The sequence below is a fragment of the Neopsephotus bourkii genome, unplaced genomic scaffold (assembly GCF_033783945.1).
Source record: "Neopsephotus bourkii isolate Nb327-2 ecotype Australia unplaced genomic scaffold, CSIRO-AGI_Nbou_v1 NB_1638, whole genome shotgun sequence".
Classification (NCBI taxonomy): Eukaryota; Metazoa; Chordata; class Aves; order Psittaciformes; family Psittacidae; genus Neopsephotus; species Neopsephotus bourkii.
In genome coordinates, this window is record NW_026902113.1 from 9,686,195 (window position 1) to 9,707,060 (window position 20,866).

Genomic DNA, 20,866 nt, shown 5'->3' on the forward strand with positions numbered 1-20,866 from the left:
CTGCCAAGCATGTCCCTGGTCCTCTACTGGCCATGAAGCCCATGACCCAGCCAGGCTGCCTGTGTATTCCTGGGGAAAGACTGCAGAAAGTGCTACAGGAGCAATACTACACACAGCTTAATATCAATTGTGTAAATGCAACCAAAGTCTGGTTTTGGAAAATGTGGATAGAAATTTTGCGTGAGACTTTGTCTTCTGAGTTCTCCAGCCTTTCCTGGAGAGGAAAGGCTGTGTCTTTTAAAACTTCCCATGAAGATGGGAAAGTTTCCCCAGCACTAGTCATTCAAAATGCCTCAGAGAGAGAAAAGTGCCAGCAATCCATGAGGAACAACAGTGACAGAGTTACCGACAATGAGCCATCACTTAGGTTCAATGATACTAAGAAAGGAGTATAGCACATGAAGAAAACCAAGCCTCTGTGTGAGCTATTGCTTTGTCTTAATTCTGTATATAATACACACAGTTTTCTCTCTCTAGCATATTAGCAGACACCAGAGTAATAGCAAAAGGGAAAAGGAAGGTAAGCAAAGTGGTGGTGTCAATCTGAATGTCTAAACTCTGCCCACAGCAGACCCTTTAATTAAAACATCACTCTTCAGTGTAATCCACTGAATTGCTAAAGCAGCAGAGAGGTGATGTGGCTTGGATTTCATGGCATTGCTGGTTCAGTTTCTAACGCTCATCCAGCTGTTGCTGGGAGGTTAGTGCCTCTGAACCTCTCCATGCAGAAAAGGTACTTGCAAAGTCCTTGGAGGATGGAATGTTTTGTCTAGACTGTTATCTCCTTTCTCTCCTGGTCCTGATTTACTAACCTGGGGGATACCTTAAGGAGAGGCAGGTGAAGATTCCCATGGTCTGGCCCTGCACCTCCCTTCCTGCGGACCACAGCAAGGTGCTGACTGTCGCAAAGACCCCCATCACGTCAAACACCTGAGACTGCTCTCATTAAATAGATCTATGGGAGAAAGCCTAGCCTCCTAGGAAAGTGGCTGGTACCATGTCAGTGGTACCATCACTGGTGTGAATCATGAATTTGTGTTGCCATCAGCCACTGCACCAGCTAAGCATCTCGCTCTGTCTCCATCAAGCACTGATGTCTAGGTTAAAGGGGAACTGAAGCCAGAAGAGCAGTGTGGGATCACCAGCAGCTTCCACCAGTCCCATTTTTCCCCTGGGACTCCTGATTTGGGTACTGCTTTCCACAGCCCTCGTGACTGCCTGTCCATCTTGTAGATGAAGACTGACGCTCAATACAGGTAGGTTCTCACTTGAACTAAAGGGGAAAGGGGCTGCAGATATGTTTCCCCTCCCTATCACCAGCCATATGGTTGGCTACCTTATTGAAGATTTCATATCTATAGTGTGATTTGCAAATACATAGCAGTCCTCCAAGCATTAGCAGGATGTTCAGCCAGAGCAGGGGGAAGCAGCTCAGCTCAGTGCTGCGCTAGCATGGCTTTTGGTCTGCCCTGTGTACATCCTGCCTGCAAGCAGTACTACAGACCTGCAGGCAGACATACAGCTCCTTGCAGCACCGGCCTGGTGAAAGGACCAAAGATCAGCCCCAGTATGGGGGAATCCCTTCCGAGGGTGACTCTGGCTCTGCCTCACCAATGAATCCCGTTTGGTCTTGGATCACTGTGGGAATCTTGCAGCAACAGAGGGACCAGGAAGCCACAGCTCTACCTTTCCATAGCAGGCCCTGTTGCATCCTGCCCAGTAGGCTCCCTGCTGCCTGAGAAATGAGTTAAACTAGCAATAAACATCCACAGGAATGGATTTTACTTAAACTTCACTTTTCTTTGCCTGTTGAAAATGATTTCTCAGGCACCTCCGCCCTCGGGGGGGAGCAGAGAGCCCCCACCGCGCTCTCGTTACTTGAGATTCACCTCCAGCCGCCGCTGCCAATTTCTTCTCCTTTCTTCTCCTTTCTAGGTTAAGGTCTTTAATAATTTCGTGTCTCTTTCAGCCTAGGCTCCAGCCTGGGAAAAACAAACCTGCTAGCCTGGCGAAAGCCAAACACACACGGCCCAATTACCAGCTTCCCCACTGTTCCTTTGGGCTGGCTGGTATTCTCCCTGCCTTTGTTTTGCTGCCTGCTCCCTGCCTCTGAGCAGCTTCCTTTGACTCCACTCCATGCAGCCGGGCAGAACGAGATCCAGCAGGTAAACTGAGGAAGGGCTATTGTCCCGCCACCCCTTGCCTGTGCATTGCTGCGGTGTATCTGCTGGCAGAGCTTCATGATGATGCACCCCTGTAAAAACCTGCTTTGCTTTTCAATTAGGGGAAAATGTGTTGCTCCTTTGCACTTAAAATAAGTGTGCACAGAGAAAGCAGCACCCATGTGTCTTGGTAACAGCAGACCCCATATCATGGTTTTGGTGTTGACTGCAGGTTGCATTGTTTTGGCTCTGGCTGCATGGTTATTGTCTCTGTCAGCCGGTGCCCTGGCTGGAGCTTGTCTTGGCAGTGTTGGCAAGAGTTGGGAAGGATGGATGGGCCTGTTTCCGTGGCTGTGTGCTGCCACAGCTCTCCAGGACAAGGACAATGGGAAGTGCATGGGAGCAGTGCTGTGAGGACCTGTCCTGGCTGTCTTGTGGCAGGGAGAGGCTGGTGCTGGTGTTACCAGCACCACCTGGGAGGTGGGAACTGGCAAGGATGGGCCACTTCTGGCTCCCAGGGTAGGTGTTCACAGTGATGGGATCTCAGCTTGTGTCACCACCAAGCTCCCCCTCTGCATCTGCATCCTCCTCCCATTTTATAGGAGGGTGAATTGTTCTCCAAATGTGCTGAGCTAACTGGGATCCCCAGAAGACCTCCTGGGGGTGAAGAGAAGGAGCAGTCAGTCCTGTGTTCACTTCTCAGGCAGCACCACTTGTCCCATGCCCCAGCTACCCCATCTTACTGAGACCCTAGTGCCCATGGAGCACCAAGTGGTCCAGGTGATGAGGGCTTGTGCTGAGGACCAGCTCTTCACAGTTGTCTGCAGAGTCTGAGCCCGGTGCTGCCAGCTCACATCTGCTTGGCTGCGGTCCCTAAAGCGGGAGAGCCCCAGGCCAGCTGCCTGTGCTCTGGGGTGATGCTAGCTGGTGGAGCCAAAGCCATGCCAGGGTGGCACTGACCCAAAGAGACAAGACTGGGGTTAGGTGGGTTTCTGGCTTAGAGGAGTAATGAGTGCAAAGTGTGGGGCACACAGCTGGCCTGGTAGCTGTGTACCTGTCCTCAAGAGCAGGATGCCTTGGGAGATGTGGTGGATGTCCCAAGACAGAGTCCCTGAGATGCACCACGGCTGAGTGACTGTTCTTCGAGTTAACAACTAAAAATTGGCTATCAAGGGTGAGAACTGACGGGAAAAAGAGTATCTTCCCTGACTTCCATAAGCATGGCTGCAGATACGAATGCACTTGCCCTGTTTAAAGGATTTACAGTTCCTGAAGGATTGTGTGTGGAGAGGGAGCTGGCAAGGGGAACACTGGGGAGAAGCTTACAAGTGAATTGTTAGAACACGTCTCCATCTCAGGGCTGTTTGTAAAACAAATTCTTCAGGCAGGTGCTTGAATTCACAGCCTCTTTAGAGGGAATTTATCAGCCCCAGGAATATACTGGTTAAGAAAAAAAAGACCTATCGCCATCAGCTGCTAGGAGGGAAAAGCTAATCATCTAAACTTTACGGCGGGAGAGGTGCAGCTGTCAAAGCAATAAGGTAAATGAGTCTGAGCCTGAAATGGTTTTTGCAGCAGAACTCTGCTCCCTGCTAAATAGGGGAGATTGAACTATAGCACCATTCCACTATTCCCTGGTAATGCACCATTTTGGGGCTGACTGGGTGGTCTTAAGTCCATTGCCACAGTGGTTATATCGCTGATACCAATCAAGGCCCCGCAGCTGAGACCCTGAGTGACCTGCTTCAGCAGCTTTTTTCAAACCCCAATTCACTCATTTGTGTGGGATGCTTTTCTGCTACTTTATTTATGGGATTACATAAATGAGCCATTAAAAATGTAAATCTTCAGAACAGTCGAATAATAAAGATTTAAACAATAAGCTCAGGGCGGTACAGTACAGAAACTTCCCCGAACCAGCAGTACTGCACCATCGTGGCTATGGCAACAATAGCGGGTTAAGGGAAAGAGAGAGCAAGGAGGAAAAGAAAACGTCCCAGCATTGTTACAGCCACTGGCACCACAGAAAGATTAGGGATTTTTTTCCCCCTTTTTTTTTGCGGTAGCAGAACAATAATGAAGATGTGCCATTATGAGCCACAAAGGAGACCATGCCATCCCTCACATAGTGCAGGTGTCAAAACAATCGGGCTGACCATAGAATTGAGTTTAAGTGAAGTTTGTCCCACCTCACCACAAAGCATTTAACCCTTCCCAGGCCACAGCCAGCTACAGACATGCCATGGCTAGCACAGACTCTTTCCTCCTCTCTCCCTGAGCTGTTAGGCATCTGGCCTGAGCATCTTTCTCCATCAGCAGTGGCAATAAACCCGTACACTGAGTACCTTACTGGGGAGGAGCTGGCTGCAGGTTTTATTTTGGCCTTTTTTTATTTGTATGATGTTAAAGTACCTGGTGAGGCATTAACATAGTGAAGAATTGTACTGAGGTTTAGTTAAAGTCCCACTGCAGCCTTCTCTCTGCAAAGAGTAAAGTTATGGAAGTATCTTCTAAGATCTGTTAAGCTCAGAATCTGTGAGACAAAACAGCAGATTTTCTCTGTGTATCTGTGTATTTTAGGTGTCACATAGTAAGTTTCACAAGACAGCTGTAGTGAAGAAGACTGAGATTCCACTGGCATTTCAGGAGTGCTCACCTTGAAGACAAGCTCTGAGCCACATCAGTGTTACCCCTAGAAGCAGATTACAGCATGTGGTGCACTATTTTAATAAGGTTTTCCTTTCATTTGTTTCTGGGAACTGAGGAGGTTTTTTGTATACATAAATTTGGGAATGTATATAAAATTCCACAGTAAATTTGGGATTTTATATAAAATACATCTTACCTCCCTATTTCAAAGGCCATCACCCTCTGGATTTTAATATTTGTAACCTAAAAGTAAATGTATATTCGTATCATCCTAATTCCTATGCTGCAGGAAGGGTGAAGCCAGAGCCCAGCACCCATTGCTGCCCAGTGAATCGTGTCTCACAGGAAAGAAGATGATCTCACCAGACCTGAGCTGTGTTCCTAGGTATGACCATGAGGAAAGCACCTGCTTTCAGATAGAGCATTTTTAATTAGTTGGGCTTATAAAACTTACAAATTAAGTGCCACGGGGGAGGGGGAAGTTGCATTCTTCTGCAAGTAAATAGGCAGGACGTGATATGGCTTGCAAGTGATGTCTCCTATAACAATGAGTTTTCATGTATTGCTGTATTTGATTGACCTTTAAAACACCTTACTACAGAAATACAGGACTTGGGCCAGATTCCTTTCTTACATCTGTGCAAATCCATAGACACCAGAAGAGTTACTGTGAATTGATGGTGGTGAAAATTAGCAGTGAAACTGTTTTGTAGCCCCTCTCATCCTTAAATCTCAACATCCTTTGTTGATTCTTTGCTATCGTTACTTTCTGAAAGCTGTTTACCATAGTATACCAATGTCACAATGAGATTTTAGCAATATTTTAATGGCCAGCACTCAACTTAGCATCACAAAGGGGTTGAAGTTGGAGGGCATCTCTGGAGAACACCTGGTCCAACCTTCCTTCTCAAGTAGGGTCACCTACTGGTTGTCCAGGGCCATGTTCAGATGCCTTCTGATTATCTCCAAGGAGTTATGAATAGCATCATAGCATTACGTTATCATACTGTGATGATTTATTATAGGTGCAATTTCTATTCATAACAGCGGGACTGATTTCACTGTATGTAGACAATGGACACCATAAAAGCAAGCCAACTCCCTAGAGTTTTTTACCTGCTCTAGGGGGAGAGGAAGAATTCCTGGTAGTGGAAACAGAGAAGAATTTGAAGAATGCGGTAATGTTAACTATGCTAACATGATGAAGTTTATTTTCTAAATGGTGGCTTTCCCAGTGTCATTGTATGTTTGGGACAAAGGAAGAGATAAAAAGGGAAAATTGAGTTATTGGCAAAGTAGAGAGGTCACAAGAATGCAAGAGGAAGGCAGTTTTGCGTTAATGAGGACAGTCTTCCTCTGGGTTGCATATGAGACTTTTTGACATTCTAAGGGCAGAACTGGGATTTTAGGATGGGGAGATCCTGCCCTCAGTCAGAGCGGTGAGCTTAGTGGTATTTCCAGATGCTGCTGCCTTATTGTGTGCGATGCTGTTAGGTACAATTGGTTACAGTATTGGTTTGCATGGCCATGGGCACTAAGAAGGCAGGCCATGGGGCTGCTACCCCATTCAGTTCCAGAGCAGCGTGACCAGCCACGACTGCTTGAAGCCAGCTGCCTGTGCATGGCAGAAGGGCTCTTGCATGGAGCAGGGGGATGTGATTCCATTTAGGAGGATGCATTTCGTTTCTACACTCATATGATTTGGTTCTTGAGCAAGCCCATGAAGTGGGCAGAGGATGCAGGGTTGCTGCAATCCAGACAAATGTGCTACCTGGTGGGCAGCACATACAGAAGAGGTACACATATTGTAAAATCACTTCAGAAGTCCCCACATTAGCTTTGCCACCTCTGTTCACAAAGTGAGGAGGCAGTACAGGGGAGAGCTGGCCTTGGGGAAGATTTTACATGGGTTAATGAGTCATGCATGCTCAGGCTTCTGCTAAGATTGTGACCTGAATTGCCTGGATCCAAGTCCTTAACCATATTTAAAGAACCATAGAATCAAAAATCATTTAGATTGGAAAAGACTTTTAAGATCATTGAGTCCACCCATAACATAACACTACCATGCCCACCACTAAACCATGTCCCCCAGTGCCACATGTACACCCCTTCTAAATACCTCCAGGGAAGTAGTCATGGCCTACAATTCTGTTTGCTTCAGAGGGATAGCTAAATATTAATCTTAACCTTTTCAATCTGAAAGCAAGTGCTTCGTGGAACATAGAGACTTAAGAAGAGCAGCCACTCCATCATCATGATGTATGTGGTTTTCTTTTCTCTTCATTCCACATCAACTTAATTCATTTATTTTGGAGAGGCGAAAAATGCTGATCTGCAGCAAACGCGACCAAAGAGATTTTTGCAGTGTCTCATCTATGAACTCAGTGTGGCCAGTGACCCTAAACCCCATCCTGCTTCTTAGTGATGTGACCTGCAAGTGCCAGAGACGAGGAGGGCAAGGGGATGGGGTGAGCTGGCAAGCTCCCCTGGCACAGTGTGCTGCCCTTCCTGGGGCTTGGCTGGGTAAGTAACTGCAGATGCAGCTCTCTGGGTACTTCCATGGTCAAACAGCTCAAATGGGTCATGGCTGTGGTTGCACTCCAGCCTGGCTAAGGCTGAATCCATGTGACAGTATGGGACGTTGCCCACCAATCTCAAAGCTGTGAATCTACTATGGCATGGAAAGGCGAAACAAACTGGACTCCAAGTTGAATAACAACATATTACCTACAGAAAAGATCCCTCTTTGAACCACCAGATTTGGTTAGTGATGGTTTTGAGTATTATCTGTATGAAAGCAAATTATTTTATTTCACTTCCAAAGTTGGTAGAAAGGGAGCTGCAGTCTTCATTGGCTTTTCCTACACCTCACTGGCAAGCCAGAAACCGGACCCTGAAGATATTATATATATACACACATGTCAGATTTACACAAATGTCAGGTTTACAAGATGGAGTGCATGATGAATTAAACGTTTCCCAGTATTTCACATGTTTAAGGCAGACTGAAGCCCTTCTGGTATCATCAAAGTAGCTCTCCTCTCTATTCCCTCAGTCACAAGCACTAAAGGAAGCTTTCTGCTTCTAACTTGAAACCTCTTTTATGATTTAGGAATGAAATGTTTGGACCTTGTGGGTAGAGGAGGGAGATTGAGAGGGAGGGAGCTTTTTTAATGATCTGATACTGCATGAGGCAGCTTCTGTCCTTCAGGCAGGATCTGATACTGAGCTCCAGGTCTTTGCTGTGCCACTGTCACCTTCCTCCCACCCCATCTTGCTGCTTCTCCAGGCAGCTGTGAGGCATTACAGAAGATCACCTGCCCCACGCTGCTTCATACTGCTCTCCTGGGCTGGGGAAGCTCATAATATGAGCTTTAGTGTGGGGGAGAGATCAGTGTGACTGCCTTCTCTAGGAAATACCTCAGGATAAGAAAAGCCAAATTTAACCTCAGGCTTTATGGAAGGGAGCTTTCCCAGTGTACCAGATTTCAAGTACTTTGGCTGGTATTTAAGTGGAGCTGGATGTCTTCAGTGAATGTGGAGTCCTAGATTGGATTGATGCATCAAGATAGGTCTGGGGGTCTCTTAAAGTCCTACTGCAGGAGCAGGGAAGTCAGGAGGGGAGCTGGTGGGAACATGGGACTTGTGCTAATGTCCTGAGTTCTGTGGAGACTTCAGGACAGCCCTGGCCTCAGGACTACTGTGTGAGGGTGGGGATGGGGAAGGAGGGCTAATGATCTCCCCTGCTCAGAGCCATGGTAGCAAACTGCAGCACTGGGTGTGATTCACCCTCCCTTGTATTGTCTAAAGCAGGAGTGCAGTTGCTGAAATGGGAATGTCCTGTGCTCAGGTGGTGCTCACCAGGGCCAAAACCATGAAACACACAACTGCAGACCTCCTCTTGCTGCCCAGGACCATGCTTCTTGCTGCCAGGTTCTACACTTTTTTACTTGCTTCAAGTTAAAAATGTGAAGCAATACGACAGGCTTTTTTGGAGGGATGAAATTTGTCCCTCATTCCTATCACTATTGCTTGGATGGGTAAGTCCTTTCACTACAGTGCTAAGGTTAACAGAAGGCATGAAAATTGAACTCTCTTTGAAACTGATAGACTGAAGGAGCCTCCCCATAAGCTGCTATGCCCTCCTCACGCCTGCACCAGTGCATCTGTCCCCAATCCTCTGCTGGGACCCATCACAGAAGGTGGCGAGGAGCTGAGTCAGCAGAGCCATTGACACTCAGTTAAGCCACAGTCAGGTGAAAGCAGAGGTGCTTTGCAGCAGCAGCAGCCATGGCTGAAGGGTGGCCTGGGGTGAGTGCACACAAAGCACATTTTGCAGGGAGCGGTGGTGTCTGCCACAGCCTGGAAACACAGGAAGCTCCTGGAGCAGAAAGTCTTTCTTCTGACCTGGAAGGAAGACAGAAACCTTCTCAACCTAAAGTCTATGGCTCCTGTTTCAGGCCTGAAGAAAAGCTCTTGTGCCTGAAAGTGTCTCTCTCCATCTCTGTATATTAGTCTAATAAAAAGCTTCCACTATACTGACCTCAGATGTTTTCTTTGCTTGTGTCTCCTTTCTTTTTTAACACATTTGCCCCGAATGGAAGTTATAATTTGACATCCCAAATAAAGCTGGATTTTACCCTGTCATAAACCATGAATATAATTGCAGAAACAATGTTGACGATCACCACATGCTTTAAAAAGAAAAAAAAAAAGAGTCAAACAACCAAAAATAAGCAATGTGAATTCAAAGCAAAAATGAATGGAGTCTGCCTCATTCATAAATGACTTTGGTTAAAAAGGCAAGCCTGTCATCCCAAGGCCAGCAGCTGTTGTTATGTTGAACAAAATGGATACAAATGGGTATTATTTTAAAGTGAAATGCTTAATCCCAGGCCTAACAAGCCCGCTGTCCTCTCTGTAACCCTGTGTCATACAAGCCATGATCTCCAGTAGAGGGCTTGATTGCACAGGAAATAAAATTCCCCGGCTGTGCCCTACCAAACCGACAAACACCCTGGCAATGTTTGAGTTACTATGGCAATCACAAAATAGGAAGGCCTTTTCTTCTTTTCCCCATCTCTGCATGCAGCCGCAGGCTGCTCCTGAATAGCTCACATCTGCAAAAAGTTTTAACACGGTACTCAGATAAAGAAAAGGATCCCAAAAATGGGCATTGACCCGTCTCAAAAAATGTTGCAAATTTTATATACAAGAATTGGGGAGCTGTGCCACTTTGCGCAGGTTATGTCATAATGCAAACAAAAAGGGATAAAAGCTGATGAAGGCTTTTGCTGTCAAATATAGAGAGAGGGGAAAAAGCAGAAGTAAATGACAGCTTTAATGCAGATGTAAGAAGAAAAGTCAAAGATGGGTGACAGAAAGTTGCTGGTCAATGAATAAGGGAAAAATTTTGAACACAAAAACCAGACAAAAGAGTAAAATACAATAAAAATCTCACTATAGAGAATACTGAGAAAAGTCCCAAAAGCACAGTGAGCAAAATCTTGGAGCTATCAAACCATGTGAAACGGACATGTGGTTCTTTAGAGCGGCCCATTTCAGGCATTAATAGCTCCCATTATAAAGGGGGAACCTGATCTCTGGCCTGGAAAGCTTTCAAGAAGCAGACTTTTTACAACAAAATTGAAAAGCAAACCAAAACTGAACCTTTCTGCCTTGCACAAATTAACTAGGATTTTTGTCTTTCTAGACAAATTTGGTCCTGCATAATGAACTGTTACACATTTTACCAGTTTTCCTTAGACAAATGCTTTCTGGTAATGGAGAATAATTATGTATTTAAATGGAGATTTGCTTTCTGGCAGATCTCATCATAGTAAGCTTTCTTCCAGTAAGTTTTCCACCATTAAAATATATTTATTACTGATAATAGAAACTTACCTTTACCAACAAGCTGATTTCAACCACAAAGTTTAGATGCCTGTGTATGTGAATGTATGCGAAGTATGCGAATGTGTGCTAAGTGCTTGATGGTTTCACCGGCCTATTTAATCCCAGTAAGAGGAAATGTATGAATCCAGAATATAATATAGAGGTCTGCTATTCTGATCTACTTTTGCCTCAGATGTCTGATCTGTGGTGTGGGAGCTAGAAAGTGCCACCACCACCTCCATGTATGGTATCTCCATCTCTCAAGAAGGTTCAGTAAGACTAAATTTACTCTTAATTTGTTCTTAATCTTAGGTTCGATTGACATGCTATAGCTTCTGAAAGTATCATTGCACTTTAAAAGCTCTTGCTGACAAGTCACATTAATCACTAGCATCTGAGAAAGGCTTAATGTGGGGAAATGAATGAAAATGGCATAAACAGTTCACAAAAAAAGTCCAAAGGGGCAAAAGAAGCCCCAAATCCAGTAAAAGTGGGACTGCATTATACATTCATTGACTCTTGTTCTTTTGGGGGTGTTTTGGTATGAAAAGAAAGAGACAATGGAAGACAATAGCAGTACCTTATCAAAGTTCATTCAAGCAGCTATTTCAAATACTTTTAACGGCTTGTCACTGGGTCTTGCAAGTCTCCAAGAGTCTAAACACTCTGTCACATTTGTGTACTAACCACTTAAAGTGCTGCTAAAGCCTTTTGACCTGGACTGACTCTCCTTTATCTAGGTCAAAATGCAAGGCGAAGCCTTTGTGTTCCACGGCCTTCATTAAATTCATTGATTTGACCTGTATTTTAAAGACCAAAAGTCAAATGGAATGGGAAGTTAAAGTTCCCATACAAAATCTTCCACTGAGCACTTCACTGCCTCCTTGAACTATGTAACATTCAGAAAAGGCCATCTCACGGCCATTTGAAGTGTGGGCTATAGCTGGAGTGGCAGTTTTGTCCAGTTTTTTCACGACCATTGAAGGGATTCATCAGAGCTTTCCCTGTCTTAAATGAGGACAAAAAGTTGAAGCTTGGAGACAGTCCCACTGATGGCTTTTTTCTTGCTCCAAGTCATCTGTTCAACAGGGCATAGCAGAGTTCAGGGGTAGATAAATATTATTTAAATCTCTTTAGCAGATGGACAGGCATGGATAAGGTTTGTTGCTTTACATTGGATTCTTGGCGTGCTCGTGGTCAACTGCAGTATCAGGGAAAAAGAAGCAATCAGCTTTCATGTGTCAAGAAATAAACTGCCTGTCTTCTGTGTTCGGAGACCAAATTTCAGAACTAGTGTTCACTCTTCCTGGGAATATGGCGTGAAACCCAAGGGCTTTAGATTAAAGACACAGGTTTAAGTCTTAATTTAGTTTTCAACTAGGACTCAGACATCAAAAATCTTGAAACCTGGGGGTTTCATTTATCCCTAATAAAGAGTAGAGTCTTGCACCAAGACATGTTTCTGCATGAGGCTCACCCAACTGATCTTATAAGAAGGAAGAGAGAGACTGTTTGCAATGCCACAGGCAGTCCAGATTGAGCAGGGAGGCAGGTCCTGCCCTGCGGGGATGTAGACAAGAGCAGATGCCAAGCGCCTTTGAAATAACACTGTGTGAGGCTGGAGTGGACTGCTGGTCACCTTGTCTGCCTGGCTGAAGTGTATGGCATCTTTGCAACAGGAAGAGTGCAGTGAAAGAAAACTAAATTACAGATACGAAGGTAAGTTTTAACCAAATGGTAGGCCACACAGATCCTCAAAACCAACAACCTGCCTTGAGAAGATCAACAAGTTTGTAATTTCAACAAAAATTATCATGCACGATCCAAGGATCTTGGCACAGCTTTCCAGAAACTATTATTTTCATGTCTGGCATTAGGGGTGGCAATAGGGGTAGGATTCAACTGCCTAAGGGTGTTAGGTTATGTGACTGAAGGCTCATCTCTGGGAACACAGAGAAGCACAGAGGAGCAGTGATGACATGCAGAAATCCCCAAAGCCTAACTGGAGAAAACCAGCCTAACCTAGCTGAGAAAACCTGCCCTTCCCAGGGCTATCACAGGCAGGACATCATGCTATGGTCTGGATGTAACAGCCCAGAATCGAGAGGGTCCCTGCTCATGCTTTGGACTGAGGGGGTGAGTGGGACTCAGAATGGGATGAAGGGGAAAAACATTTTGGGATTGTACAAAACTTGTTGCAGGACCTGTAAGGGAAGGACTACAGGGGGGGACAGAGAGGGATGGAGGTTCTTTGGGGAAACAACTGTGGGAAAATAGAGCAAAAGAGAATAAAAAGGGCTGATTACTGCCATCTGTCCCATCTTCTCATTAAACTCCATTTCTATCTACTTTCCTGGGCATAAGGGCTCTGTGCATGGAGGTCTGAGCTCCAGCAACTGAAGCAGAGCTGTGAGGCTCAAAGCCTATGTGTTGGCAGTGGCCTCTCAGATAGTCAGATAGTCCTGGAGCCATTACTTTCTATGATTCCAATTTTGTACCAAATCAAGATTCTATAAGCTAGGACAGGACCCCCAGCCAAGGCCAGTTCATTTGACATTTTTTTGTTTGAAAAATCATCTGTAAAAGGATTTTGTCTTTTTTATTGTTCACCTGTAGCGATTTGCTCAGCAGTTGCGCAGTGTCTGGGTTGTCCGCAGACTCCTTGTCTATTGCTTTGTGCATTCCTGAGATTTTTTTTCCTATGTTTTGTGACTGGACCATAATTGGTAACTTAGAGACACTTTCTTTTTTTTTAATGTCCGATTGGGCAATTCCTGGAGCTTTGAAGATTTACCAGATGATCCTTTCCTACTGTGACACTTCATGGAGGAGCATGTTTGCCAGAGGCTCTATGTCCATGAACATCCTAGCAGACCATGTTCCCCTCACATCTCTGGAAAGGAATCAGATGAAGAAGGAGTTGAATGCCACCAAAGCAGACTGATTATTTTGTATTTGGGAAAATATTTGCAAAACTCTGTTTGGAGTTGGCTGTAAACAGTCCCTTTAAAACAGTGTCTCTGTTACAGGGGTATTGTTCCCGGCCACCAAAGCAGAATAAAAGTAACTCCAGGACCACATTCAGAGATGTGGAAACCATCTAGTCCATGGCACACTCTCCTTTCCTGCCAGCCCATGGTGGTCCCTTTGCAGAGAGAGCTTTCTTTGGCCTCTGGAGAGAGCAACAAGCTCTTGGGGCAGAAACTGCAGAAGGTGAGCTTGAAAAACACCCTGCTAGGTCAGAGCAGTGGTCCCCAACTGCCTGACTCTGTGTTGGTGGCAGTAGGAGCTGCTATGAGGGAGAGCAATGGGTAGTGATGGGATGTTAGTGGGAGATACCTGCCTAGGCTCCTGAGTACCACTGTGTGAGACTGCTGTCCACACACGTGTCTAATCCCCCTGTGAACCTGTTGATACCGTTCACCTTTGTGACCTCGTATGGGTGTGATTTCCAGATGTTTGCTACCAACCACGCGCTGGCCTGTGTCTGTTTTAAACCAATCTCTCTGAGTTTCTAAAGTGCTCTCCAGTGCTTGGGTTATGGGACTTGGTGAACAAATCCCAACAGCAGTCCTATGTTCACATTATCCATTACCTTCATGGTTTTGTGAATGTATCAACTCAGTCTTTCCTCCTCTAAACTAAGGAGTCTTTTCAGTGTCTCCACATAAAGTGGCTGATTCATCCTACAGTCATTTTAATTGCCTTTTTCTATGTCTTCTGAATTTGCTACATCCTTCTTGATATGCAAAGACCTGAACTGCACTCATTACTCAATGTATGAGAGAAATAGTTTTTAGCATCTCTTAATTCTAAAAAGAAAATGAGGAAGAATACAAAATTAGTTAAATGTAAACCACATTATGCACTGAATAGAGGGCTCTGTTGTGCTATGAACATCACAATAATCTCACTAATAGTGTCCTGAGAGTAGCCTTGGTTCAAACAAGGCTACCAGTGGAAGAGATTTTGTCCATGTGAAGCCTGCCAGTGCTCTGCTGGCTGTAGCACCAGAGGTACATAGAAAGTATACGTAAGAAGAGGCTCCCAAGGCAGAGGCTGCTTAAAAATATGGACCTGAGTAACAACCCCTGAGCTCAGGCCACCCACCTCTGAAGTACAGATGCAGGGGTAAGCCCTACACACTCCCCAGACAGGATGTATAAGCTAAGCTTTTTTTGATCCATTTGAGATAACAGTTTTGATGTATCTATTTTACCACTTGCTGTCTTTACTTGGACGTTTGACATCTACAAGCTGTGAAGATTACAGCTAATTCAAACTATGGCTGTTTGAGGGGCAGAAAGGGAAAAAATAAAGCATTTAAAGTTCACTACTCTGACAAACCAGTCACCACTAGACATGCTATGCTGATTCAAACACATGGCAGGACACTTTCCCTCCTTGAAGAATCATAGAATGATTTGGTTTGGAAGGAATATTAAAGATCATCTAGTCCTAACCCTCCCACCATGGCCGCAGGGATAACTGCACAACATCCCTGGGCTCGCCATGGGCTTGTACCGGTGTTAGCAAAACAGACTTCTAGCACTTTCTTAGAGCTTTCTCTTTCTCCTTGTTTTCACTTCTCTTTTTGGTTCCTCTCCAGAGATCTATGTTGCCAGTGATCAGCTGTGTACAAAAAAGGGCCCTCCTTTGCAGTGAATGAAGACGAGGGAGTATCTCACATTTTCAGTGCAACAGCAAAGCAAACATGCTTAAATACCAGCATAAGCACCTGAAATGATTTCTGTGGGTTTTGCTGCCATTGTGGGAGTTCCCGTGCACATTCTCCCATGCCATCTGCAGCAGCTGTGATGAAGCCCAACAGATACCACGGAAGTGCAAATCCCAGTCACTTTACCTTGACACCTTAGCATTCACAGAAGGAAGGCACTGGCTGCACAGCGCCCTGCTCGAGCCCCAACAGGTGGGACCCCATGGCTCTCTGTATTCAGGAGTTCAGGAGAGCTGTATTAATCCTCTGAACGGCCACGTCTGACAGCCTTGTTTGCCAAGCTGAGAGCAACGAGCTGCACGACGCGTACCAAAACCTAATGATGTACTACCAACATCCACGCCAAAGACAAGGCCATTTAGAGCAGAGAGACAAGCTGAGTTAGCATAAAAGAAGAGGCATCAATCACCATTCCCCCAAGACAATGGCGATAATTTAATGGCTGTTTTTTAAGACGAACTGACACTATACAGAGATTGAGGAGAAAGGTCTCGTAGGCTTCACCTGCAGCTGAGAGCTATTTGTTCCCATTGTGCCAACCAGAGTGAGGTTTGAAATGGCAATTTCTGCAGCTGGCATCATATGCATCAAGTTATGCTTGCAACTAAAGGTTTACTTTAAATTGGTAGATTTTCTGGCTCAGGCTGTTATTAGTCAAGCTTGACTGACTTTACTAATGAATTAACTTTCTGTTGCATTTTAAGCTAAACGACAGAGTTCTGTAGCACAATTTTTCTTCTGTTAAAATCATTTAATTTTCTGGAGTTATTTCCCTTTAATCTACTAATTCTATGACAATTTTTCTATCGGGTTCACTGAGATTGAATTCAGACTTAGGACAAGAATTTGCGAACCTATTATATTTAGCTGAGTTGTGTCCACATAAATAGCCCTATATTTGACACTATTTTGTTTCTTAGAGGGATGAACAAGTGCAGACAACCTTACATGTTGTGTAAGGTGACTCTACATAATCAAACCAGAAGTATCTAGAGAGCCCAGAGAGCTTAAGTCATCAAAGTAGATTCACTCTGAAAGGTTACAAAAAAAACCAAAGTATCAGAATAAAACTGGGGAGGTTTTCAAGCCATCTTTGAATCAATACCATAGCCACAAGACATGATCACCCTTACCCAACAGACAGAGCTTTCTCCAAGTTGTTCCTAAAGATTTCCCACATACCTCTTTAGCACAGCTCCACTCCTTCACTGTCCATACCATTAGCAAGTATTTCTAGTGCCTTACTCGAACCTCTTCAATGCACCTAAATTCTTGTCCTATATGGGCATGAAAAGCATTTTGCTCCTTCTTTGCAACAGCTCTTGTAGTATTTGAAAAACATTATCAGGAAATCCCTGGCATACACTAGAGCAACCCCTGTTCTTTCATGGGGTCCACTTTCTGGACTTACTGTCATACTCCTTATTCTCATCCGGGCTCTCTGTTTTGCCTGCAGATTCCCAGACATGCAGGTCCCGGGCTGAGTCTCAGCACAGCATGGACCAGTGCTGAGCAGGGAAGCAGAATTAGCCAGAGTCCAGTTCAGCCTGTAAGCTCCCTTGCCAGATGTTTGAATAATCATTTCCTGTTTTGCTGAGACCTTGTCAGGATTTCAGCATAAGCAACAAATTTTGACTTTTGTAGTCTTCAAGTAAAATGTGGTGTGGACAAGAAAATGCTTTGAAACAAACTATCTGAGAAACCAGCAGCACTCGGCAGCCTGCAGCGAGGTCCAACTGGACTCACCAGTCCTAGAACTGCATCTAGTTTATCTGACAGCTTAGTTTTATTCCTAACTGTTCTTCTGAGGGCTACACTTTGAAACGAGTCTTTCCATTTCCTCTAGTAGTTACAGCTTGTGCTCTGGTAATCCTTGCTGGCAATAGCTGCTGAAATGCATGCCAAGAAGATAGCAAGCCTTTTTAACCACAATGAATGATTCCTAAAGAAACTGATAGTTTTCTCACGTGTTTTAGTTTTTATTTTTTTTCAGATTTTAACTTCCATACTTACTTTTGCTCATCCAAACTCCTCCATCCATGAGCTTCATCAGCATGATGGGCCAGAAAGCCAGCTCTGTCCATCATCTGCCCTGGTGTGGCTGTGAGCATCCTGCAGGGTTAATGAGTGGGACTCATGAGGCACAGCCTACTGATGCCCTCATATATGCTCTTTTGGATTCAGTCTATTTGCACAACACAGCTGCTCCAGACAAGCAGTGGCAACAAGGAGATTTCATGCAACACTGAAAGATAAAGCTGGCAACTTTGTGGTGAGCATCTCACCCACACTGCAGGTGGAACAGCACTGGGTCAGCAGTGCTACAGCTGCAATTAAGAAGCTCCAGGTTTACCTTAATTTTTTATCTTCTGCCTTATCCATATGAAGAAGAGGCAATTTGAGTTTTATATGCGGATTTCAGTCACTAACTGAAATGTAGCTTAAACAGTGCCTTGACACCAGGGCCTGCCACATTCAGTTCTAGCACTGAGCCTCCCTTCATTTGCAAAGTTGAATTGTATCTGCACTGAGGAGACTCCAGAGGAAACCCATATCTGCAGGTACGTTTGCACAAGTGATGTTGAATGTCCATCTGTAAGTCCTTTATCCATCTTCATTGCTGAATCGGCTGCTATTTCTAAGGGAGCATCCTGCAGTGAAGCCATTGCTACTCCTACTGGAAAGAGCTGCTTTAAATTTCATCTGGGGCTTCTCATGTGCTTTTGGGTTTCATGTAGTTAGTGCACCAGGTGAATGCTTCATCCCTCTGTATTTTCTATCAAGTCCTCTCACCTCCAGGCTCCTAAGTAGATAGGAGGATGCATGCAAAGGGAGAACCATGCATGCATGGTTTCTTAACCAGTTTGTTCATTCAAGAAAACCAAGAACACACCTGCACAATGTGTTCCAGCCCTGTGACGCAGGTGTTGCTCACAGTCACCATCTTTCCCTTCTACAGTGGAGGGCAAGGAGGGGGATTGAAAACTACACTGGAAGTACTGATCTCTTCCTGTCTTTCAGAGACGATATTTGGAGGGCTTGCAGTGCCAAAAACTCTTCCAGCAACCTTCAGTGTGGACAGTGCTATGCATGCTGCTCAGGTGCAATTTTTAGGTGTTGCATCTTGAGTATTTGGCCTTCAGAACCACAGAAATCTTGACTCCATGATAAACATTTCTCCTCTAAGTTGCTCCAGGCTACTAAAGAGGCCACTGCCAGAGTTAATGACTTCCCACCTTTCTTCCATTCTTTCTTAGCTACTGAACTTCTAACAGTGACATTAGGAGCAGTATGAGACTTCTGACTGTGCTGGAAATGTAAATTGTCCCAGTTTGCTTTGCATAGAGGACTGTGGACAAGTGCTTTATGTAAGGTTTGCGAAACTAAAGCTCAAGTGTGACCTTAACAACCGTCAGAAGGAGCAAACCTTGAGATAACTCATGGTTGAGTCCTTTGAAGACACAGACCAGGTCTCTGGCTTGCAGCAGGGTCTGGGTGGTATGTTTGGGTCAACTTGGTGGTGTATTCACACAGCTGCTTAGCAGCTGAGCTGCCACAAGTTGAACCGACTGCAAGACCTCAGAGAACCAGGAAGAGCTGAAAAATCCCAGATCTTTCTGTTTATGCACGAGCTGTCAGAGTGCCCACACTGTTGTGTGGCTTTGTGGTTACCTCAGGCTCTTTTTATCACATTTCCCCAAAGACAGAATTCCTGTCATGAAAACAAAGGCCTGTGTGAGCCCATTAATTCAAGGGAGTCAATCCAGATTTCCACACACTTTATACAAGTGGAAATTTGAAGCAATTCCGTTGAAGTTGCTGGGTTTAATTCTGCAGGACTTGCACTGGGAAGACTTGTTTGCCACGTGTTCAATAGCTATCCAGAACAGAGGGGCTATCACATTGCTGTTTGAGGCAACAGAACTATCTAGGAAGACAGCTGATAGAAGGAGATGAAGCTTCACCCTGACTAGGGTAATGCTGGTAGAAATGAAAGATGGGTCGGTCCCACCCTTTTCAGGGCAGGCTGGAGGTAAAGGGCAGCACTTTGATGGGTGCAACTGGCAGACCAGGAATGCCCAGCCATTTACTCCAGCTCCATGCACTTCTGGGGTATCATGGCAATTTATGGCTGAAAGTTTGCCGTTATGAAATATTTTATATAATGTGATTACAGTAATGGTTTATACCTTCCAATTAAGTAGATATGCCATCAACTGATCCACTTGCTTTGAAATGTTATAATCTCTAAGATTACAATGAAAAGTGGGTGGAATTCAGAGAGCCTGTATTTTTATTACAGCTTTAGCTAAGCTTTCAAAGCAAAATAGGTGAAACCATGAGCAGATGGTGTGGAATTGCACATCACTTGCGCAAATATCTAAGCTTTGGCCAACTGACTAACAGTGACACCAATATTGTTCATTTGAGCAAACACATGGAAATATTTAGCTGGGACAAATGCAGAACAAATCATTTTAGCTTTTTCTAAGGAAGTTTATCAGATTTGGCAATCAATCATTGAAGCTGACCAAGGATACAGTGTCTTTGCAATAAATGTTCATGCTTGTCATCATTAACATCATTTAGATTTTAGACTTTTTCTAATTAAGAAAGGTTCCCACCAGCAACAGCAAAAATCCCTACCACCTCTTTCATTATCTCAGCTTTTCTTCCCTTTAATTACTATTGAGCTCCTGGCTGATTAAATTAGGGGTTTTTAGGTCTTTTCTGAAATCTTAGGGAAATTATCTAAAAATCATGAAATCAATTCCCTTACGCTGTTTTAATCTTTTATGTTTTGGGCTCCAAGAGGGACGGGCGGACAAGTGCAGCCCCTCGGAAAAGTGTGCAGCACTAGACTGCTTGCCAGCCTTCTATTGCCTTTGTGGACCATCTGGGTCAATTTCCTTCCAACTAAATGAAATGCAAATAAAAATTCCAGCAGTTTTTCAGCTGCAGGCTGCCCAGCTGATTAGCATGACAGAGGCCGGGAGATGAGGCCTGACCCTGTGCACTTCCCCTCATCTCATTAAGTTGTAACTCTACCGTGGCTGCATTCATGGTGTTTATTGACGCTGAAAGGCGTCTTTATCCAAAACTAGCTAAATTCACATTCAGAGTTTTTCCATGAAGGCCTGCCTGCTACAGCATCCACATGAAAGTGAACCTATTGTAGCTTGGTGATGTGTCCTGCTGATTCCTTAACAATCTGAGCTTTCTCCCAAAATGTTAGATTCACAAGTTGAAGTTCCATTAAAAATCATAAACCTATACCCCAAATATTTTAACAACTTTGTCATTTAAAATGTTAAGAATATAAACAAATTCCATTCTGATGATGGCAGTTGTGTATATTAATGGCACTCATGAGGAGAAATCCAGCCAAAGTACAGTAGTGAGCAAGTGCCTGTATCAT